Source organism: Schistocerca gregaria, chromosome 1 (genome assembly GCF_023897955.1).
Source record: "Schistocerca gregaria isolate iqSchGreg1 chromosome 1, iqSchGreg1.2, whole genome shotgun sequence".
NCBI lineage: Eukaryota > Metazoa > Arthropoda > Insecta > Orthoptera > Acrididae > Schistocerca > Schistocerca gregaria.
Genome location: NC_064920.1, coordinates 832,821,658 through 832,846,228, shown reverse-complemented (window position 1 = coordinate 832,846,228; position 24,571 = coordinate 832,821,658). Strand labels below are relative to the sequence as shown.

At 43.3% G+C, this 24,571-nt stretch overlaps 1 protein-coding gene across 7 annotated transcripts in view; it reads left to right on the top strand.

The window, feature by feature from the left end:
- The window catches only part of LOC126272094 (ribosome-binding protein 1), a 576,027-nt gene that overhangs the window by 224,633 nt on the left and 326,823 nt on the right, over window positions 1–24,571 (top strand). For 2 of the 7 annotated variants that reach the window (XM_049974685.1, XM_049974711.1), the window contains exon 3: window positions 16,381–16,437. The exons of the other annotated variants lie outside the window; for them this stretch is intronic. The gene's annotated coding sequence lies outside the window, so the exon portion shown is untranslated. The remainder of the gene's footprint in view (window positions 1–16,380; window positions 16,438–24,571) is intronic. 7 annotated transcript variants of the gene reach the window in all.

The following is a 24,571-nucleotide window of genomic DNA, read 5'->3' as shown; positions in this document are numbered from 1 at the left end:
TACTGCGCCCTTGATTGGATTGGGCTCCTCTTGATTGTAGCAGCCGTTGTGACAGCAGCAAGTAAGGAACACTGCTTCGAGATCATCTTACACTACTCGTCATTAAAATTGCTACAACACGAACATGACGAGCTACAGACGCGAAATTTAACCGACAGGAAGAAGATACTGTGAATTGCAAATGATTAACTTTTCAGAGCATACACACAAAGTTGACGCCGGTGGCGACACCTACAACGTTCTGACATGAGGAAAGTTTCCAACCGATTTCTCATACACAAACGGCAGTTGACCGGTGTTGCCTGGTGAAACGTTGTTTTGATGCCTCGTGTAAGGAGGAGAAATGCGTACCCTCACGTTTCCGACTTTAATAAAGGTCGGTTTGTAGCCTGTCGCGATTGCGGTTTATCGCATCGCGACACTGCTGCTCGCGTTGGTCATGATCCAATGACTGTTAGCAGAATATGGACACGGTGTGTTCAGGACGGTAATACGGAACGCCGTGCTGGATCCCAACCACCTCGTATTACTAGCAGTCGAGATGACAGGCATCTTATCCGCATGACTGTAACGGATAGAGCAGCCACGTCTCGATCCTTGAGTCAACAAATGGGGACGTTTGCAAGACAACCACCATCTGGACGAACAGTTCGACGACATTTGCTGCAGCATGGACTATCAGCTCGGAGACCATGGCTGCGGTTACCTTTGACGCTGCACCACAGACAGGAGCGCCTGCTATGGTATACTCAACGACAAACCTGGGTGCGCGAATGGCAAAACGTCATTTTTCGGATGAATCCAGGTTCTGTTTACAGCAACATGATGCGACCCGTGGCTCTAACCTTCATTCAATCCCTGCGAAACCCTACATTTCAGCTCGATAATGCAGGACAACATTTTGCAGGTCCGGTGCGGGCCTTTCTGGATGCAGAGAGAGTTCGACGTCTGGTCAATGGTGGCCGGACAACTGGATCGTCACAATACGCCAGCCACTACTCTTGACGAAGTGGGGTATCGTATTGAAGCTGCATTGGCAGCTGTAGCTGTACACGCCGTCCAAGCTCTCTTTGACTCAATTCCCAGGCGTATCAAAGCCGTTATTACGGCCAGAGGTGTTTGTTCTGGGTACTGATTTCTCAGGATCTATGCACCCAAACTGCGTGAAAATGTAATCACCTGTCAGTTATAGTATAATACATTTGTCCAATGAATACCTGTTTATCATCTGCATTTCTTCTTGGTGTAGCAATTGTAATGGCCAATAGTGTAGCTTAGTCATTTGGCTGCTCGGCTTTCAGGTATGAAATTCAGTTTGTAAGAAAATTCTCGACAGGCATGTCTGATAAAACCATTTTTATGGAACACATTTCAATTTAGGAAACCGTTTGACTACTGGGAAAACACGAATACGTAATTCCTTAAAATGTAATGTCGATCACTGGAAATAAATTACAGTTTATTTCACAGTAGTATACCAGAATTTACAATTGTTTGCTAATAATAATGGGAATAGCAACTGCTAAAATGTACATCATTGGTATTAGGCGCCACGTAGACGAAGTCAGCAGCTGACTGAAACTAAGTGAGGGCAACAAGAGTTAGTGTGACATAGTGTCGATACTGAAGTCATTAGAAGCTGAGAGCTGAGTTGGAGTAGGTTTGCAGGAAATAAGGGAACCTTGCTAGGATTGGTGTCTGGCGCTTTAGTGCTTGACGTCGATCCAAAAAGGAGGATGGCTGGAAACAGTTTGACCGCTTATCCTCCCGAACACACGTTCACAATAGCTTCGTCTATGTATGATTTGCCTGTACATCTCCGGCATGTCGTGAAATTGCCTTAATGTACTAGCTGTGTATTCGTTTGTATGTGGTGATGTGCTAAACTGCATTTCACTGTCCCGTCTGGGAATGTGTAAGTTAGCGTCGTGTAGAATAGCGCGAATATGCTCGACGGAAATGTTACTGGCAGTGACTGAAATTGCTACTAACAGAATTCAGCTGCGGGATAGGTTGACGAGTCTAATAACATGTGTGTACGCGTGTGGTTACACTTCATTTGAACGCGCACTGTGATTGTTAGGAAATATAGTGAGTTCCACGAGATATGCCTGGTGTTGGGATTGCTTGCAGCCTCAGGCGTTAGAGCACCTATGCGGCAAGGCTGTAGTGCGGGTTGCGGAGAGTTGTGGGCGACGTGGCGTGATTGCTTCTAAAGTACGACCTGCCCTTATCTTCATTGGACAGCATGCCTTCGCAAGTCAGCTGCCGTTTTGATCTTGTTTTTAATGTCTAGTTAGTCGTTGTGATCACCAACAGAACTTGGATTCGAAGAGGAATGGTTTCATATACACGTGTGGTCGTCCATGTTTACGTTTCTCGTGGTTCCCCTAAAACGTCTAAAGAAAATCCGGGGGTAATTCCTTAGGAAGATCATGGTCGATTTTGTTTTCAATCCTTCTCCAGTCTAAGCGTGTGCTCCGTTTCCGATGACCTAGTCATCAACGGGATGTTAAACGTTTCTTTCTTTTTTTTCTCCTTTTGGCTTATCTGACTTCAACTAAATACTACTTCTTTTCACATCAGAACTGAAGTCAGACATTTTTTATGTTTATGATAATGTAGTTGTAAACTAGCAGAAGACAGGGATCCAAGTAGGAGAAAATGTTAAGTTGATACAGTCTCCCATACATAATGCGTTTTGTTAGCCTTTGCAGATGACTGTTGTTTTTTGCTAGCATCTTCAGTTAAGCAACAAAGCAGCTGCAGATTTCCTTATAACACAGGTGGGACACAAGCGGTCCAGATTGCATGAGAAGCCAGAAAGATTTTAAAAAATCGACGTGTGGCGCAGTACAGAGACTCGTTACTATCTTTATTAAGAAGTTTATTCGAACACATGTATAGGTGCGACTGGTGATGAACTCGGAGAAGTTTTATTGTTCAGAAACGTATTTTGGAACGCAAATGGGGTGATTGGATTTCGACTGAGACCAAATGAAAGAGTGTAATTTTGCAAAATGAACAGGAATCGGTGTTGTTAAATTGGCACATTTTGGGAGCAACTAGTAAAAAAATACACGATTTAGTAAAACGAAAGAACAAGATTGTGGGTTGAGGATAATGAAAAGTATTTGAAACGAACTTACGTTCGTGAATAAAATCAGTAATATCTATGAATTTGGATAGATGGACGACTGTTACAGAAGTGTCTAAAACAGAAAATCAAAAAAGCATTAGCTCAACTTGAAAAACATACAGCGCTGACAGTGGCGGACTTTGCTGCGCGTACTGCACCGTACGACACGCCGCCTCCTGGCACGAGACACCCGTATTTACCAACTAGCTCGCACCGATATGAGCGGCGCGCCAACAAACCGCAGTGCAATCTGCGGCTTCAGTCTATTTGCACTGCGGCTACAGGCGACGGCAGCGTGACGGGCTCTGAAGCCACTACTGGGAATCTTGGGTTTCAGGTTAGCCCAGTTACCCGCCAGGGACAGGAAAGAGCCCTCACTCCAATGTAAGCTACAGGGAACAGGAATGCTTGTACTAAGCTTTGAACGATTACGACTTAGAAGCCCTAGTTCTTGAGACGACACTGATTTCTAAAACATTGTCGGTCTTCTTTCTCCGTCAGATGTAGTTAAATCATCAAGCTCTCGAGAATCATGTACTTCATCTTCGTCAGAAACAAGTGATGGTCGTCAATGCTACTATCCTGGACTTTCGTAGCCCAAATTTGGCTTGTTATTGTTCGACTTACGTCTTCATAAGCGCAAAGCGTTTTATTTATCTGCGTTTTATCACGAACTCTCTTGTTTACATATCTCTTTTAGCGCACAAGAATCCGCAGAGTTGCGCTTACTCCCGAAACTCGTTACCCCCACCCTACAGTGTATTTTGCACAGAACCGAAGGACACACTCCATCCGTGCGTGAAAACGTATCCGGCGAGTTACTTACAAGGGAAGTCCACGAGGTTCGGATGATGCATTTACTGCAAGCTTTTTATACTTTTCGTAGTCCATAAGGTGCAAGAAAAAAAGGCTTCAAATGGCTCTGAGCATTATGGGACTTAACTTCTGAAGTCATCAGTCCCCTAGAACTTAGAACTACTTAAACCTAACTAACGTAAAGACATCACACACATCCATGCCCGAGGCAGGATTCGAACCTGCGACCTTAGCCGTCGCGCGGTTCCAGACTGTAACGCCTAGAGCCGCTCGGCCATCCCGGCCGGGTAGGTGCGACATGTAAGACGTATTACTTAGGCAGTTTTTAGAAAATTGCCAGAGAAATTTTACGCTTGGAATAAGTACCAGTACGTTGCGACTAACCACGAGATTGCGGCTGTGAAGTGGTTAGCGCTCAAGCTCTGTAATCGCTAGATTACTCTCTAGTAGCATTTCGCTGTTTATTTATTTTAATTGTTGCAACAGATTTTGTATTTATAATGATAGGCAAGTAAACGAGCAAACGAATGAAGCTTCCCTGAAAGTGAAAGCCTGTCGTGATTTCTGAAATCCTTTACACTTCCAATCGGATAAGGTACCCCGAGCTGCTTTGCACCTAGACGCTTCGACCTGCAGGTACAGATTTCAAGGAGGAGGGACAGGCTTGGAAAACTTAAGTAAACATCGACAAATAAAGGGACAGACTTGGAAAACTCAAACATCGGCAAATAAAGGTGTAAACAAAGCTGTTCAAAAATACAATATGCAAGAACATAAGTGCAATATACAAATAATCGTCGGATGTGCTTTCGAGAACAAATAGTGTATGTACGAATTTCTTGAAAATCACAATGTTTACTTTTTTACAGCTAAAATGAAGGTGACTCACGGTCTTAGACTATTGCGGATGATGAATGTCATGAATATTCAATGCATAATGCGGTTGCAAAATTCATTTAAAAGATACGTTCGTGTACTGTAATAGTCTTCTTTAAGAAGCTCGTCTTATTCGCAGATCATGACAGGGATACATTGTCAGGAAAATGTTGGGTGTTTTGTGGTTTATTTGTCGATGGTTTTAATGTTTGTTCTAATAATTGCAATTACTAAACAGCCAAGTAACTTTGCAAATTGAATAAATGTTCATGCAAATACACTTTTTTGTTATACGCCCTTTCAAATATCATAGGTATGAAATATGATTATTGTTGAGAAAAGTATCCAATCAAAAAACTTGAACGGGAGTCGATCCAGCTACCCAGCGATTAAGGAGCTTGAACGCTAACCATTTGGCCATCGTCATCTCAAGCTCAGCGCCACAACTTATGAAGAAATTTTGTGAGTAATTTCGCTAGCTAGTATGTGTATTGTGATTGTGCATTTAAAATGCCTAATTCCTTATTAGGATACTTACATGAAGTCTGCGTCTGAACACCACATATTATTCTTACTGCTGGCGTTCGTGCAATCAGTACTTTCTTTCTAAGAGAAGAGTTGCTCTGCAATATTATTCCATAAGACATTATTGATTGGAAATACGCGAAACAGTAGTGTGATTCGTTGTTTCCAGGACTAGAAATTATACGAAGAGCAAAAATGACTTACCTTAATTGTCTGAGAAGCTCAGTAATATGCTTCTTACCGTTCAAGTACTCTTCACTACGTACATCCAAAAATTTGGAGCATTCTACCTTGTTCATTGACTCCTGTTTATATGATACGAGTAAATCAGTTGTTGATATGACTGTATTTGTTGTACAGAATTGAAATTTGCGTGTTTTCTCAAAATTTAAGGAGATTCTATTTTCAGATTAATAATTCTTGGAATAATATCATTAACCATCTCTTCTGTTGTTTGCTCTCTAAATGGATTTATTACCGACATTAGTATCGTCTGCAAAAAATACCAACTCTGCCTGTTGAATGTTGCCGATGGAAGACAAAGCACTCAAGTACAGGACTGCTTTCACAGCTCCCGCGGTGTGATTACAAAGTGATGTGGAGCAGAAAAACACACATTATGGCAGCTTGGTGCAACTACAAATGAGTTTAACTGAACAAGATGAAATGAAGCCGTGTCATCAGAAGTAAAGGCTTTCATAACAGGAACATTAAATGAAACAGTTTGTTTGTTAAAAGAGAGTGGGCCTCAGACAACGGTGGTGGAAATGAAAAGGGAAATAAAAATGTCGTTGGGACCTCGAAGAGAGATGGTGCTGGTAGGATGTTTACATATAAAAAAATGATTCAAATGGCTCTGAGCACTATGGAACTTAAAATCTGAGGTCATCAGTCCCATAGGACTAAGAGCTACTTAAATCTAACTAACCTAAGGACATCTCACACATCCATGCCAGAGGCAGGAATGGAACCTGCGACCGTAGCAGTCGCGCGGTTCCGGTCTGAAGCGCCCAGAACCGCTCGGCCACTAGTTTAAGTATAAGAAGTATAGTATTTTGAGAGAACGGTTCAGTAGTGGCATGGAGTCTTAAGAATAGCCGATAATTGAGTACGAAAAGTAATCGCTTTTCCTCGTCACATTGTCCTGCTATGTTAATTTCTGTTGCACATTGTCCAGTAGTAATTCATAATTATGCTTTCTCACCTTCAGTTAATTTCGAAACGTGTTCTCGTGCTCGTCCTCTAACAGAACCTATTTTCGAAGAAATGGCAAGCACCCGTGTCCTTGTCATCCCGAACGCTCTTCCAGTTTTGCGTCCACAAAGATTCCCTTTTAGTGCTCGACGCCATGACTATCCCTTGCGCATGCAGCAGTCTCCGCTGCTGTCCGGTTTCCGGAGCAATCTAACCACGCGCCAGTTCCCGCGTTCTCTTAGATGGGCGCTGTAAGATTGTACAGAGGGGCACCTAGTTCACAGCGGCTGTCCCGATTAAAATAGTTCTCACTCATTTTGATTTCTACTGCCTCTGTAATAAGAGAAGTAAGACACATTAGGTAAGATTTTAATTTCATAAAAATTATTCTGTGTTTATTTGTGAGGCTGTTCTCAGCACTTTAAGGAAGCGCAGTACCATTCAGACATATATGTAGAGGTGTACCAGCCAGCCTATTATTTAGGTGGAAGCATGAGGTCTTCGTTTTAAGTGCGCTCGGGATTAGTCGCCATTTCCTGAAGTATTCAGCCTTCAATTCCAGATCTTGGGTGAGAGTCTGCTCAAGAGCAGTCATATATTTAACGAGCCGTTGTTGGATGACACAGCGGTCGCAAACGACTGCGTTGCAAAGTTAATGTGATATTTAATTTGGAAATGGTCTATTTGGTAAGACAATAATGTGTTTTATTTATGCCGGCTGTAGTGGCCGAGCGGTTCTAGGCGCTACAGTCTAGAGCCGCGCGACAGCTACGGTCGCATGTTCGAACCCTGCCTCGGGCATGGATGTGTGTGATGTCCTTAGGTTAGTTAGGTTTAAGTAGTTCTAGGGAACTGATGACCTCAGAAGTTAAGTCCCATAGTGCTCAGAGCCATTTGAACCATTTTTGTTTTATTTATGTAGTATCGAGTGCGAGTGTGGAATATCTGAAGCCTTGAACATAAGTTTCTTAAAGGGTTATTTATTTATTTATTTAGCTTATAGCGTGACACACTAAATTGGAAACAGCATAAAAGAGAATGTACAATGTTAAAATACAGAATACAAACATAATAAAATAATGAAAATCGAACATTGGGACATAACAATAAATGTATAACTACATTACAAAACAATAAGATTGCATAAAGTTCAGATAACAGAATATTCAGCAATCACAATTCCACACTTAGATTCTGCAGCCACGCCACAGATTGTGATGTTGTCCTCAGGAAGACGCTATCAGTGCTGGTGAACGCCCTCAGTGGACAATCGCTGACGATGTGGTGGATGGTTTGTTCTTTGGCACCACAGTCGCACCCAGGGTAAAGTCTCAAGTTCCATCTGTACAGCGAGGATCCGCATCTGCCATGACCTGTCCGTACTCCGTTCAGTAAAGTACGCCGTCTTGGATTGGCTCTGTTTCTCCTGTGCGTTCACCAGATTTCAACGCCATTGTAGTTTTGGCTCAGAAGTTCCTGTGTAGTCTTCACAGAGAGATTTCTGGATTTTAGTCTTCTAAATATAGTAAAGTCCTGGTGAATCGGCAGGGCTATATTACTGGAGATCTTTTTAAACTCTCTTATGAGTATGTTGCATCGTCGTATATAAGGCAGTTCGATGTTACTGTGGACTGGTAGCCAGTAGAATAGAGTGGTTTTAATAGCTCCGCCGCATCGTCTCATTTAGCACCACATCTACTTTTCCCACGTGCGGGCTGTTCAGCCACACCGATGCACAGTATTCAGCTGTTAAGTAGACCAAACTTAGAGCAGTGGTACGGAGTGTGCCTGGACCAGCTCCCCAGGTCGTTTCCGCTAATTTATGGAGGATGTTGTTTCGGTATTTCAGTTTTGCGGCCAGGTTTGATAGGTGTTTTTTATGAGAGAGTGCGATCCCATGTTACGCTCAGATATTTTGGATGAGAATTTTAAGGAAGCGCAGTACCATTCAGAGATATCTTTAAAGGTGTTTCAGCCAGCCTATTATTTAGACTGAAACATGAGGTCTCCGTTTTAAGTGCGCTCGGGATTAGTCGCCATTTCCTGAAGTATTCAGGTATCAATTCCTGGTCTTGGATGAGAGTCTGTTCAAGAGCAGTCAAATTAGTTGGCATGCAAGAGTGATGTCATCCGCGTAAATCAATTTTCTGGATGCTTTAGTTGGTAGGTCGGCTACATAGAGATGGAATAGCAGAGGTGCAAGTACTGAACTTCGGGGGAGACCATTACTCAGGAGTTTTGATTTGCTGAAAGACCACCCATTGAGACTTGAACGACTCTATTTGGTAACACGTTCTCTGGAAGAGGCGTCATGGTTTTACATCTAGTAGCTTTTACGAATTAATATGTTAGACCCTCTCTCCAGATAGTATGACATACTGCTGTGAAATCGACGAAAACCGCACCAGTTTTCAAGCGTTGTTCATAGCCCGGCGCAATGGACGTTTGTTAATGCGAGGTCCTGATCCTCGCAGTTTCGACTGGCTCTGGAGCCAGCTTGGTCGATAGGCACAGATTCAATTGTGATTGGATTTAATCTGTTGTAAAGGAGACACTTAATCAGTTTATATGCTACACTTAAAAGAGCGACGTGTCTATAGCTTTCTGGTTTATAGCCTGGCTTTCCTGGTTTGAGGATGGCAATGATATTTTCCCTCTTGAATTCTTTCTGCAAAACTCTTGACTGGAGTATGTGGAAGTAAAATGTGGTCAGCTACAGTGTGTTAAGAACTTTGGGTGTGTGTTGTCGAGACCAAGGCCCTAGTCGGTTCTTATACATTGCAGGGCCTGCAGCGTTTCTGTGACTGTGAACGGTTTTGACAAATCTTGTTGTTCACGACTGTTTTTCTTTGATGTGTTTAGTTCTTTCTTTATTTTACGTGAGTGTTCTTTGTCGACAGGTGCTTTAGACGTTTTGACTATATTGTTGGCAGTTTGGTCTGGTGCAATATTCGTTTAGTTGTGGTACATGTGAATTAGCTCTTAGTTTCTTCAGAAGGTTTCATGATTTTCTACTAAAGCGTCTAAAATCCAGTTTTTCAATGGTGTTCCCCCACTTGACCCTCCTAGCTTCGTCCAGGCTTATTAAAGGGTGAAAAAATTAGTTACGCTGTAACAAATAACACTGGCTAGCAAACAATTTATTGGTAATATAAACAATGTATGTAAAGTAGACGAGAATACATAGGTAATTAGTGTAATGCTGAAGAGAGTGTGGGACGAAAATGATAAATACGGAAAAATATTAATAATACGCCCAAAAGACGACGACATTTCGTGAAAAAATAGAATAACATGCGGACGAATGAAGGAAAAGTAGCTATAACATTGACGGATAATGATTTACTCCTGTCGTTTCTATCGACAATGCGAAAATTAAGATTTTGTGTGCACTGCCTCCACATCCGAAATAAAGACATTATTCAGCAAAATCTTGTAGGTTGTTAGGCTGAGTCATATTTCTTCAGAAATTAGCGGTTAAAGCCTCCTGCAGCGATCTTCTTCAGCCCCTTGAGCACTCAATCTACAGTGGACACTTCAAGATACCTGCAGAGGTGTCGTACGTCGATTGTTTGAAGAAACATGACTCGGTCTAGCAACCCAGAAAATTTTAACTTCAATTATTTAGTAACTTATAAGGTAATGTTCCTTGTCTCTGTTTACAGCGTTCTTACGAGTGCATCATTCAATCAGTCAAATGGGAAAAGAGAAGATATGGCGTTCTCGAAACGAGCTCAGTACAATGACGATGATTTACGCGTCGTTAATGTTATACGTGAAAGGTCTTACACGATCGTCGTTTGTCAACAAACACATCCACGTTACTAAGAGCACACAAGGGTGTGGTAATTGAGCAGTTAGAAGCCCGACGAAGAGTAATATCGTGCAAAAGCTCGTGTGGACGCTCTACACGGATGCGTTACGAGGCTGTCATGTTCGTAGAACATTTTCGCGCCCGGCGTAATGTATGGTCTCCCCTCCCCCTCAGAAACAATCGACAAAGCGAGCATTCGCTTCGTGGGGATGGGGAGGTTGGCAGGGGTGGCGGACGTGCTCCTCTGCTTGCTTTGCCGAGTGCATTTAACCATCGCCCATTAAGAGACAGTTCCGCCAGTCCTGAGCGCGTGTTACGCACTACGAGCATGCAATCTGAAAGGGCCAGCGCAAGCGCTTAACAGCGTGCTGGCGGGGAGCGGCACAAGAGGAGTAGAGTAATGGCCACGTCACGTTGTGTTCTTATCCTTGTTTCCTCAGTCTCTTTTTCAAGTTTTTCTTTTTCACGGTTTTTTTTGCGCGTTTCTTGGCATTTAACTTGTTAATGCTACACACAATAATCTTTAACTCGGGCAGAAACCGATAGTTGCGGTATCTTTCTGAACTGTGCAGATGTAAAGCACACCAAACGTGGAATTGTCTTGGACGTAAACAGTGCACAAGAAAAAAAAGTCCTAAATACCTCTTCCTGTGGCAATATAACTCGGGATGTGGCTCCATGTATGACCTTGGCAACCATAGTCTCCAGCAAACTATGTAACTAAGTGCATGGAAGCCACTGAACGGTTGTGTGACTCGCTGTCGGACCGAGATTAGAAAGCAGAGTCTTGCGGAATACGCCGCTAGGTCCAGAATGTACTTGAAAGAGCTGATCTCAGTTTGGCGATTAGAGGCAGGGCAGTGGTAGAGTTAGGCATGCCCGAGCAGCTCAGCGTGCAAAATCACTGTTTCGAATTCCAGCCCAGCACACACATTGAATCTATCAGCAAATTTCAGAGCAAGTGAAAACCACTGCCTACTCTTCGTTAGAACTCTCTCTCTCTCTCTCTCTCTCTCTCTCTCTCTCTCTCTCTCTCTCGCCAAAGAACAGAACTGGTCATCTTTCTGTCAGTATATATAAATAATTTTCCTTTCTTAAAATGGGTGTATGAACGACATTCTTGAAACAAAGGTGTGGCGAGAGCTATCGTATCAGAATATTACAAACGCTGACACTGTTAGCCTATGAAGTTATGTGCAGGTACCTGGAATGCTGCGTGCATACTTCCAGTGTGTTTTGTTCTGCGTTTGTAATTGTCACCCAGCAACATAATTCGATGATTTTTAAAGGTCAATGCAAAGCATTGTATCTATCGTTTTAACTCCATTTCTTCTGTTTCTACGCGAAAGGAACTTTAAAATTACTTGTGTAAAATAAATAGTGGTACCCATGAAATGGCGCTCTACGTTATCAGTCCACTGGGCATAGCGATGACTATGCGGGATATTGCGTGACAAATAATCTCCTTCAACTCTGTAAGGCTCCTTATACCATCGGTGTAAACAGTGAAATTTATGTATTCCCACCAAAAGAGTCGCAAGAGGCTAAATCGGGTGAGCTTGCCGAAGTCGGGCGATCACCACTGAGGTAGATCAGGCGCTCGAGAAACATTGGGAGCAAAACACGACTAGCAGGTGACGCTGCGTGTACTGTGACCCCACTTGCTGCACACATCCTCAACATCATTGTTCTCGAGACTGTGTGAACTAAAGTTCTCAATCATATTGAAAAATTGGTGAGAAGTCGTAATTGCTGAACACTCGTGTTCTTCTTTTTCTATTTTTTTTCAGCTATTTCACCCACCTTGAAGAAGGTGAAGGCCAGTGATCCGTACTCTCGATAGCAGACACCAAACATCTCGGAGTGAAGGGACCGCTCACTAACGCCTCAGGGATTGTTGGCGCTCCAGGTGCGCATGTTTTGTTTGTACATCCGCACAAACAGATAAAAATGAGTCAAATCACTGAAGAACTTGAGCCCGTAGTGAGGCAGCTTTACGAGTGACTGTGTACATGCATCTTGCAGAACAACAGAATCGCGTTCGCTGAGTTCTTCCAACACAGACAGATGGTACTGGTGGAAATTGAGGTCGTCACGAAGAAACCGCCTCACACAACGCTGAGAATGTCGAACAGCAGCTGCAACCTTACGTATCGAGAGGCGCACCGAGGAGATCGCCGAAATGTTGACTGTCCCACTGATTTGGTGTTACGTGATATCTCACGGGCCATGACAACCCCGTCCTTCGTTGCTCAGTTCTAATACCCCAGATGGTGCCCACCTACGAAACAACGAATAGGCCTTCGAGGAGGAATTTTGTAGTGTGCATGAAATTCACGTCACCCTACGAGAAACGACCTACCTTGAGAATTATAGGCCTCTACGAGAAATGTACGTTACTCGTTCGACCAATGAGTTGTCGCTACTGAGGCAGGTGGATAACAACAGACCCGCCGCTTCGAATGAGACCGCTCTTTCGACAGTGCGCTATTCAAATCAACAATTTTCTTTGCCGAACTCTGGATATGGATATTGCACACACCGTTTGGAAACGCTTGACAATGAAATGTCTTCTTTGACAAGATGATACCGAGTGTGCAACTCTTATCGTCGACTTCAACATGTGGTGAACGGACTCCGTCTTGCTAAACGCAAGCTTGCTTTTTAGACAGTTGTTCGGGATCGATAAGAGGTGCGTCCGTGCTGTGTGTAGCCTGTAGCACGCAACATGTAGGACAATAAGTTCCAGTCACAAGAGCATGATGCTGAGCAATACGTGTCTCGTGACACTGAAGTATGTGAGACCGTTAACAGATTCGAACAGCAACAGCAAGTCTACGCTAGTTTTGGTCAGGTGTAACTCGATCGCCGGAGGGTGTGGGACGAGCGCAAATTGGCAACCCTGCGGAGTGCAACTGTGATTGCAACAGAGAGTGAGTGTTGTGAAGGGGCCGGCGGGCGCTGATTGACCCCCGCAGATTGAAAGCACAAGGTTGCCAACACAGCCCGCGGCTGGACCGCCTCGCCACTGCCGTGTCGTGTGCGGCACTCTCTCCTTCCTTGAGCTTATCCCGCTGTTATATTGCTTCTTTGTGCTTAACTTTCGTTGCTCTCAGACTTGCTTCATCCTTAGAGAGCGTCGTTCCTTTTCTTCCTGGTTCCACTTTATTCCTTTTCAAGACCTCTTCCTTTCCTGAAATTCTGCCCTTTCCATTGCCTCTCAGAAAAATGTTCTGTTATTTATCATGTCAATTCTAATTCCTGTGTCTATCATATCTTTTTCAATTTCGGCGAACCATGTGGGTTTGAATTTGTAGCTGTTTAGTAAGTTGAATATCTGCTTGATTAGTGTGTTATTATCCATTCGGTATGTCTCTCCATAAAACTGTCTTCTTCTTTTCCTCATTATATCAGTTAGCTTTTCCATTTTCAAATAGGGCGCTGTGTCTGATCCTAACTGGCATTCAACATTACAATTAGCCCTAGGTCCGAGTAGATTCCTTGCAATATTACTGTTACCTCTAGGTCCCAGTAGATTCCGTGGAAATCCTCCTTGTCATGAACTGTGTATCTTCAAATGATATTTTAGTCCTTTTTTGTCTGACTGCTTCTGTAGCTCCGTCAGCTGCTCTTTGGCGCTATCCGGTCAGACAATAATTAATTCGATGTCATCTTCAAATGCTAGACAGTCTATGGACATTTTGTTTGTGTTTCTTCCTAGTTGAACAACCTTAGTATTAATGGGATTTATCCATTCTCTCACTAACTTCTCTAATGCGCAGTTAGAAAGTAGGGGTGATAAATCATCTCGCTGTCTTACTCCTGATTTTATTTAAGAAGGATTTGACAGTTCCCTCGTCAATTTTACTTTTGATATTGTGTTTGTTAAAGTTACAGTAATTGTTTCTGTCGTTTTTACTGTCGATTACGAATTCCTTTATAATGTTGATTAATGCATTTCTGTCAATTGAGTCATAAATTATTAACTTCGTTGTCACAGTCGTCAGTTAACTCCAGGGAGAAAACTTATGTGCGACACCTGCGAACCGTGCAAACCTTATTTTGATTGTTTGCATATCGGTCTGTCTGAGGCGGGTATTCGGGAACAGCTCAGCATTTGCATAAACTAGCGAGGAAAATCGCCTAAAAACTACTCCGACTGACCGATGCATCAGACTAACAACGGTTGTTAATCCGCCGCGCGGATCACACAGCGCACACATTGTGAACACGTCCGCCTAGGAGGCAAGGGTGGACCGAATGGAATGGGGTGCAGTATCTGCTGATATGAATGCGACAGAATATACGTGGACTCAATTAAAATTTGCAACGCGTCGCTGCTGTAACTCTTCTAACACAGTGGATGACCTCAGGTATGTAGATATAGAGGGCCGCCACCATCATAAAGTGCTACAGGCTTTGGCGTTAACGTCTCGATCTCCATGTGGACAAGTTGCTAACGACGATCCAAACGTGTTTAAGTCGATTCACATTAGACGCTAACGAAACGGAACGTACGGTGGCTTCACCATCAAATGGTGCAGGGTTCGCACTAGACGGAACGTCGTCAACACGTCAGTTTGCTTGATCCAGAAACGAACTGTGGCAGTGAGGTTAAGAGATACAATCCGTCATGAAAAACGTCAGAATGTGGTAACAGAATTAAATAATTAGCAATGTTGAAAGTTTACTCATGGCTAAAGAAAACTCCATAAAGAACTGTCTTGATCAATTTTGTATGGTAAACTGCTGACAAGTGAACAATTTTAAAACATCGACATTTATATATGTACGAACACATCAAAGAACATTTACAAGACATTATGTAGTGTGTGTTTACCTTACCATTTTTCCTTTTTCCCTAAACAGCAAGTAATTTCAGAAACAACTGCATTTCTGTCTTGCAGTATAACTGACTTGTTCATTTAGAATCTTCGATTTATGTTCTTATTAGCTTAAAAATCTGGTATTGCCCGATATTCGTTTTACCTATTTTCTATTAAAAACGAAAACAAAAAAATGAACTGTTTATAGTGAAATATCGGAAATAATTCCATTTCCATGTATTCGTGAAAACACCTCTGAAATTATTAAACAGTCTTCCAAAGAAAATGCGTAATGTATAAATGTGTAAGTACAGTTTCCGTACGCTGGGCGCAGCTGCTTCGCGTGTCCGCTACGCGATTTTCGTAACTTCTCTATGGAAACGCATCTTCCTAGGTAAATAGACGGTACTGTTCTCGGCTACAGCCATTTGGGCTTCGTAGTAGAAAGCCGTCAAAAGCGCTGCCAGGTGTCAGGGATTCCCTTAAGGTGACTCGACTCCAATAGTATCTTAGTAGAGTATCTTAGTAGCAAAGATTAACAGTATTAAAACTTGTATGGAGTTTGTGGAAGATTGTGTCGAAACGTAGTACAGCCCTGCGTGCACTAATTAATGTTTTAAGGAAGTATTTGAACTAAAAACGAAACCGAACTCCGAACAGGCCTTGGGAGGTCCAAAGGTACGATCGGCCGCCGTGTCATCCTCAGCCCGCAGGCGTCAATGGATACAGATATGGAGGGGCATGTGGGCAGCACACCACTTTTCCGGCCGTATGTCAGTTTACGAGACCGGAGCTGCTACCTCTCTATAAAGTAGTTTCTCAGTTTGCCTCACAAGGGCTGAGGGTACCAAGCTTGCCAACTACGCTCGGCAGACCGCATGGTCACCCATTCAATTGCTAGCCCAGCCTGACAGCACTTAACTTCGGTGATCTGACGGGAACCGGTGTTCCCACTGCGGCAAGGCCGTGGGCTTTAAAGAAGTTTTTACGCTTTTTATTTCACTCGACGTCATACTAATATCAGGGTATTATTTTGTGTTCTTGTAGTTATTACGTTACCCATTGTCACACACTATTATCAAAGAGCTTCAGGATAAACTTTTACCGTCTTGTCTTGCATTTTATACACTCATGTTTATTTTTGTCGGTTAGTATAAATCTTAATTTCTTTTCTTATTATTATTTTACAGGTGAGTGGTGCGGCATCCCTACACGGAAAACGCAAGACTGTACTGTTCGTTACTAAGGTATAGTTCTTTCATTGCATTTTGACAAGTTCTCTCATATGCTGATATACGAAGTATCTAAATGCCAGTACGGTGTAGTAAAGATATTTAATGTCCAGCAGACGGATGGGAAGGAAGAAATTAAGCCTTGCAGCTATTGTATAGAAAAGCGTCGTCGTCAAACTTTAGGGTTTCCTCGTTAACTGGCAGGAAAAAAAGATCGTCCCCTGTTCAGTCTCGTATCGACCGCTTGTCGTTTTCTCCGGACAGGCTGGTAAAAATTGACTACCATTCAGAAGATAACATTAATGAACAGCCCACAAATATTTTAAACTTACTCGACCGTGAATTACAATTTATTATTGATATTTAAAGTTATTGTAAGGTATACTAGGAAAATGGAAGTCAGACGATGGACACTGGATAATGTAATTTGGCGTATTTGGAGTGAAGAGCGTGTAATTCCTTCACTACAGCCACCGAGGTCCTCATGGCAGATTTCATTCACCCAATAATCATTAAAAGTATATCACATTCGAGTCTACATAGAATCGCATCTAACTACAATGACCTTATCGCGCTGTTTATGGCCTTCTGGCTTAGTTCTACATGAAAGGTTATCGGGCCCTGTATTGGGTTCTGTCCTGGAAACTTCACAGTATTTCAGAAATCCTTTTTAAGGTGCAAATTTACTGCCCACCACTTGACTGAGCAATACTTCCATGACTGAGACAGGCGACCATTTAGATTTGGCCCGGCGTATAATTTAGGAAATCTCTTAGTCGTAAATTAATGTATTCACCGTTTCCCCTTTCGACAAATAATCAGATCACAGCTGTGATCAGAATAAGAAATACAATATAAGGCATGCTAATGAAAAATATTTCACCCATAAAACAGTAATTTATACTCATACTTACAATAACATACCAAAGCAAAGCTTACAAAAATTAGCATACAAGTCACTGTAAATAAGACTCTCATACCTTCGCAGCCAAGTGCCAATCTGTCTATATACCGATAACATACCGATGAAGGAAACCTTACAGACGCCAGACGGACAGTCGATACAGAGTGTAAATTGAATATCAAAGAATATGACCATTATGAAAAATGTAAAGCAACATGTGGACTAACTGTTACATGAGGTCGCAGCTAAAGGGAAGCCATACAGGTGTAATAAACTGAAATGCAACATTAATAGAATGTTACAAAAGAATTTGCGTATTGTAGAAGTTGACGGAATATACAACGTAAGTGCAGAATCAAGATAGCTTTATGTACAGACTATAAAAGGGACAGAAACGGAAAAGTGTGCAGTTAATAGAAAATAAGAAACAATTCTTTTTCTCCAGTTATAATCAAGACAGAGGAAACAAAAACAATAATATGGATTTCAGGCACAACCAAAAAGTCATATTAACAAAATAACATACACACTACGTGCCAAGGAAAAACAAAGGGTTAAAATATACACTATCGAAAAAAATCGCGACATCCAAAAATTGACATTTTGGGAATACATTTGTCTAGGTGACATATTTAAGTGATTAACAATGCAGGATCAGATGTTAATGTAAGCGCGAAATGCTGGTACACAAATAACCTGTGTAAACGGCAGAACACGCTGATTCGAGACAAAGTTGATGACATGTCGACACTCAGTAGAGCATGTTGTGTTACAACAGTGGTATGTGGGCGAGCATTATCCTTTTGCAATCCTGTTTATGAAGACCGCACAGCAAGTCGAATCACCAGATTGATGCACAAATTTATGGTCAGGGTGCACGAGACAACCAGGAGAGTGCTCCTGCTGTCATACGAAACCGCACCCCAGACCATAACTTCAGGTGTAGGTTCAGTGTGACTAGCAAGCAGACGCGTTCGTTGTAGGCTCTCAGTTGACCTCCTCCTAACCAATACACGGGCGTCATTGGCACCGCGACAGAATCAGCTTCGATCAGGGAACACAAAAGACCTCGACGATGGTCACCAATGAACTCTAGCTCAAATGAACACTGAAGTAGCAAATGGCGTTTGTTTGTGGTCAGCTGAATGCACGCTACAGGGCGTCTGGCTCGCAGCTGTCCTTGTAAGTGATTTGTAACAGCTCGTTGTGTGACTGTGGTGCCATCTGCTGCTCAGATCGCTGCTGTAGCAGCAGTATGATGCGCCGGAGCCACACTCCGGACACAATGGTCTCTCTCTCGATGGTGCCATGTGGCCGTCCGGACCCGATCTTCTTGCGACCGCACATTCTCACGTACGTTCTGGTGACCACCGCTGCCAGCAATCATGCACAGTCGCTTCATTCTTGCCAAGTCTTTCTGAAGTATCGCAGAAGAACCATCCAGCATCTCGTATCCTTATTACACGACCTCGTTCAAACTCAGTGACGTGATGATAATAGCGTCTTTGTTGCATTAAGAGCATTATTGACTAATATCAAATCCCCACTTCCAATCTCAAAGGTAACTAACACTCAGGCGTGGCTGAGCGGTTCTAGGCGCTTCAGTCTGGAACCGCGCGACCGCTACGGTCGCAGGTCCGAATCCTGCCTCGGGCATGGATGTGTGTGATGTTCTTAGGTTGGTTAGGTTTATGTAGTTCTAAGTTCTAGGGGTCTGGTGACCTCAGAAGTTACATCCCATAGTGCTTAGAGCCATTTGAACCAACTAACACTCATGTCCGTTACAGTGTGTATTTAAAGCAAACCTGATTTGCATCCTCATAGAGGCGCTGTTAGCGACACTCCTATACGACTGGTGCGAGTAGGCATATTTCAGATGTTGAGATACGCCTACCAGCATTCGTTTATGTCGCACAAATCTTTCTTGCTGTTCCGATTTTTTCCTCCTCGGTGTACATTGGCATAAGCCGAGCTTTCTTGATACTTATAAGAAAAGGGATTACAATGCCAATCGTAAAAATTATTAAACGTACTGCCGTCAATTATGACAGACCTGAAGTATCTACCAATGCGAATCCATACAGACGTGTTAAATTAAGAGTGCCACAGAAATAATACATTACAGAAGAATGTTTGACGATATATACAGTACAAATGCAGACACCGAGTCAGCATTACGCATAAATTACACAACAGGACCAGAAACGGATGAGTGCACAGTCCACGCAAAAGGGCAGACGCTATCCCTCCTGCCCCCCCCCCCCCCCCCCCCCACTCCCAACCCCCCCCTCCCCCCCCCCCCCCCCCACCAACATCCGCAGTCCACGTCATAGGGAATGGCGAATGAATCGACTGTGACGTGTTACGTACAGGTTACGCTAAATTCACTACACGGGTTTGCTAGAGATGTAATGCTATTCACGTGCTGCGAGCACTGTTCTTCGCGTATTTCTAGCATCTTGAAATTATTGAGCATGAAACCCTTTCCCGGTGCGTCGACTGGCGGTTTCAAGTTCGTTTTTCATTAATTTATTGTTAATAGAAATAAAGTATTCGTAAAACATGCTCTGTATTGTAAATTGTATACAGTACACAATCTACAGTAGTAAATTATTAGAAGTTGGAGAATATTTTGTTCTGGAGAATATTTTGTTCTGAATTCGGCTTTCTTTCTTTTGACGTAAAGCTGTTGGTCATCGCCCATTCACAATTAGCCCTTCCAGTTCCAGCTGTAACTATAGAGATTGCTGTCTCCTAAGGCTATGCCTCCTTTTGCTCTTGTGTAGCAAATGACTTGCAGAGAGTAAAAGTGCGCGGCCTGCATGCCTGACTATTCACGTTTCTGCAACGTGAGATAACGGCACAGACTGGGCGGTTTGCGTAATTAACGGCTATCCAACCTGTTCAACACATGCACCCACACCGTTCACTTCCCTGTAGCCTATAGGCGGACCACGTTACGTAAACCCAGATTGCCATTTCCGATAGCTTTGTTGCCACAAATACGTTAGCAGTTAGTGATTAAGCTGCTGGAATCGTGATAATGAAACTAATGACGGTCAGCTATGAGAGAAGAGTTGGTCGTGTACGCAACCAAACTACCAGTCTGTGCCCCTGTTGTTCAAAAATTAGCTGATCTTCCTCTGTCTCTTACGCTAACGTACATAAACTGATATAAAAAATAAGTAGTCTGAGGAAGTGTTTTAGTCTGGTGCTCACACTCGATGGATTTTTTCCGTTTTAGTTTTCCACGCTTCCTTCTGATTTACTTTCTGTTTGTTTCAAATTGCTGTTAAACGCTACTCTTTTGTAACAACGTGATAAATCAGTAGTAAGAGCAATAACAACTTTGTAGAATCTTGCAATTGGCTGTAGTATCAAATAGAGCGGATGACACCGAAACGCAGCAAAAACTAAATTTTTCCGTTGTTTTTCCTTGATATATGAGTAAGTCCTATTCCAAGTACATGACTAAGCTGACATGGCGCCATGGAAAAAGCATATTTTCAGTTACCTACCATCGCCAGATGCATCTCCCATACAGGCGTTTCTGTCTAGAGATTGCTTTCCTTTCCGGGACACCATCTATGGGTGGAACAATTTAAACGGTACAATTTACGACGCCGTTTGTCATCGTGTGACTATAACATTCTGCAGAAAACTGTTGTCCTATACGCACGGGCTCCGTTTTATTGCTTCTGTCTTTTACAGCAGGCACGAAGTAGTGCCCTTATAGAATCTGCGCTGCGGTTTTCGTTTTTGCGCTTCGTACGTCTCAATTTTTTATTGCAGTTTTGCACCGTATGTTTTAGAGCTTACTACGAGCGACTCTGCTTCCCCAGTTTGATTTTGAAATGTATTTTGTTCCAGTGCTAATCTGATCAGTGTGTTCTGAGATGTAATGTCGGTGTGTTCGCTTCCGTAGTTTAGTGGTCAACGCGGCTATGTTGCAGGGGACCCGGGTTCGATTCCCGGTACTGCCAAGGATTTCTTCTTGGTGAGAGGATTGGAATGGAGTGCACTCAGACTCGCGATGCCGACTAAGAAGCTGCTTAACCAGACAGTAGCGGTCCAGGTCACGAAAACTGAAGATGAACGCAAGAGCGGTGTACTGACCCCGTGGCCCTCCATACCTCAATCAAAGATGCCATTCCTGGAGTATGATTTGGCGTCGATCGGTACCGATAGACCGCCACGGCCTGTGGGCGGAGCTTATGCCGATGCAGTAATAGTTCAGTAAACGTACAGCATTACTTGCAACTGATGTAATTATTTCTCGCAACGATTGAAGTAGCATTACGTAACAAACAAGAAATATTGATGGTGTACTTTCGGATGTTCAGTCAAGTTTGTATTTCCCTTTTCGCACAATATTTGAAATTATGGTCTGGTGCAAGTCTTTCTATTTGACGCTATCGGTGACTTGCCAGTCTTTATGGTGAAGATGAGATGAAGTGAGTACGACAACACCAACACTCAATCCCCGACTCGGCCGGGAATGGATACCGTACCCGCGATCTAGAGGCAACGATTAACCACCACACCATGAGCGGATCATTTTCGTTCAATATTTTGACGATGGACCCAGTCGTCTTCTTCAGGTGCTGCGCTTTACGCTTTTGTGTGTGCACGTTGCCTGAACCCGAAACATACTGTGAACTATTATTGGTCTCGCGCACTGTTTATAGCTGATTATGAGTTCAATTCCCGACGCCGACTACGCCCTTTGATGCTCGTTTCTGAGAGCCCATCCCGGTATTCCTTGAATCACACATACTATAAATCCATTTCTGCCACTTAATGCAAGCATTTATTCGGCTTAGCAATCACTGGTAGAGTTATTGGATGTCCTCCTGAGGGATATCGAGCCAAATTCTGTCCAGTTCGCGCGCTAGATCGTCAAAATCACTATCTGGTTGCAGGACCCTGACAATAATTGGAAGGAGGGGGGGGGGGGGGGGGGACGGATCCGGCGACCATCCCGGCGGAAATAGTTTTTGGCAAGTACGAAGACAAGCAGCAGAAACTCTCAGCGTGTGCGGGAGAGCATTATGTAGCGGAAAAGTAATCCCAGGGTCAGGGCCATCAAGGGCAAAATAAGGGGGCGCAGCATATCGTCGATGTTTCACTGTTCTGTAAGGTGCCTGAGACGACAACTAAAGGGGTCCTGCTATGGAAAGACATGGCACTGTAGACCAACACTCCTGGATGTCGGGCAGTATGGCGGGTGAGATTCAGGTTGGTATCTCAAAGCTGTCCGGGGCATCTCCAGATATGCATTCGCTGGTCATCGGGGTTCAGTTCGAAGCAAAGCTCATCACTGGAGACAATTCTACTCCACTAAATTAGATTCCAGGCACCGATGACCACTGAAGACGTGTTTGGGAACGCCGCACACAGTGGTGGGATACCAACCTCTTTTGTCACCCGCGATACGGTCCGACAAGCAATCAGGAGTGATGTTGAAACTTTCTGGCAGATTAAAACTGTGTGCCGGACCGAGACCCGAATTCGAGACCTTTGCCTTTCGCGGGCAAGTGCTCTACCATCTCAGCTACCAGAACACGACTCCGCTGCAGAGTGAAAATCTCATTCTGGAAACATCCCCCAGGCTGTGGCTAAGCCATGTCTCCGCAATATTCTTTCTTCCAAGAGTGTTAGATCTGCATGGTTCGCAGGAGAGCTTCTGTGAACTTTGGAAGGTAGGAGACAAGGTACTGGCGGAAGTGGAGCTGTGAGGACGCGTCATGAGTCGTGCTCGCGTAGCTCAGATGGTAGAGGACTTGCTTGCGAAAGGCAAAGGTCGTGAGTTCGAGTCTCGGTCCGGCGCACAGTTTTAATCTGCCAGGAATTTTCAAATCAGCGCATACTCCGGTGCAGAGTGAAAATCTCATTCAGGAGTGAGGTTCTGGGATGTGACTTCCTTCCATAGCAGGACCCCTTTGGTTGTCGACGGTGGCACACTCACAGCACAACGGTATGTTCTCCTTCATGGTAAACCACCATTGGCTTAAATTTCAGTATGATAATGCCTGCACGCACACGGCGAGAGTTTCTACTGCTTGTCTCCGTGCCTGCCAAACACTACTTCGCCCAGCAATGTGGACAAATCTGTCCCCAATTGAGAACGTTTGGAGTATTATGGGCAGGATCCTCCAAGTGGGATTTTGACCATCTAACGCGCAATTTGGGTGGAATTTGGCACTATATCCCCCAGGAGGACGTCCAACGACAGTACCAATCAGTGCCAAGCCGAATAACTGCTCGCATAAGGGCCAGGGGTGCACCAACGCGTTATTCACTTGCTCGATTTGTGAAGCTCTTTCTCTTGAATAAGTCATTCAGTTTTATCTGAAATTGTATTCATTTGTTTGTCTGTACGTGTACGTTAGATTTATCGATTTCTGTCCCATTCGGATAATCCCTTCGTGACGCGTCTTTTTTAGAGTGTATTATAAAACATTTTATGTCGGCATGAGAACTGAATATGTGCGAGATGTTTGTTCCGAGCTTACGTTTGTTTTAGGACAGCTAGCTGCATGTAACTTCGGGGGCTGACATCTGCCGGCCTAACCGGGAGACACGCGCGCATCTGTCACTACCTGCCGTGGGAAAGCTATCAATGTCTCTTACTGGACGCGTATATTCACCACCTATAAGAACCTAGGTAAATGATATTAAATATTACTCAATCATTTTCAAAATCGGTACACTACCTTTTGACATTCGGGAGAAGATTGTTTCAAAATTTCAGCTTTATAACTATCATAGTTTCAGAGCTAAAACAGTAAAAAACCGACATATAGGAAACTAAATTCAGTTAGGAAATATAATAGTTTCTCCTTTGTTATTATCTAAAAACATAAGCACAACTCGCAGGGTGTAGAAGTAAATAATTGAGATTTTCATATTAAAACTTTAAGTGTTTCTCGTTTTCGTATATAAAAATCAGACAAAATTATTATTGGTATCTAAGATTGTTATGGGAGTATATGTGAGTGAATGAGTGTGTATGTTGGACATTCGTAAAATTTTAATGTTGCATTATATACCGTCAAGTAACCTGCAAGAGTTACGCAAGTCTGCGTGGGAAAATGTTCATAGGGAATTTAGCCGCTCTGCTGATGAAATATGTTTCTGTGCGATTATTATTGTTCACAGAGCAGCCACAAAGTCAGCTGGAGTGTTATATGTATCTAAAGGCTATTTCCAGATTTATTGCCTCTTCGTTTTCGTTTATTAAAC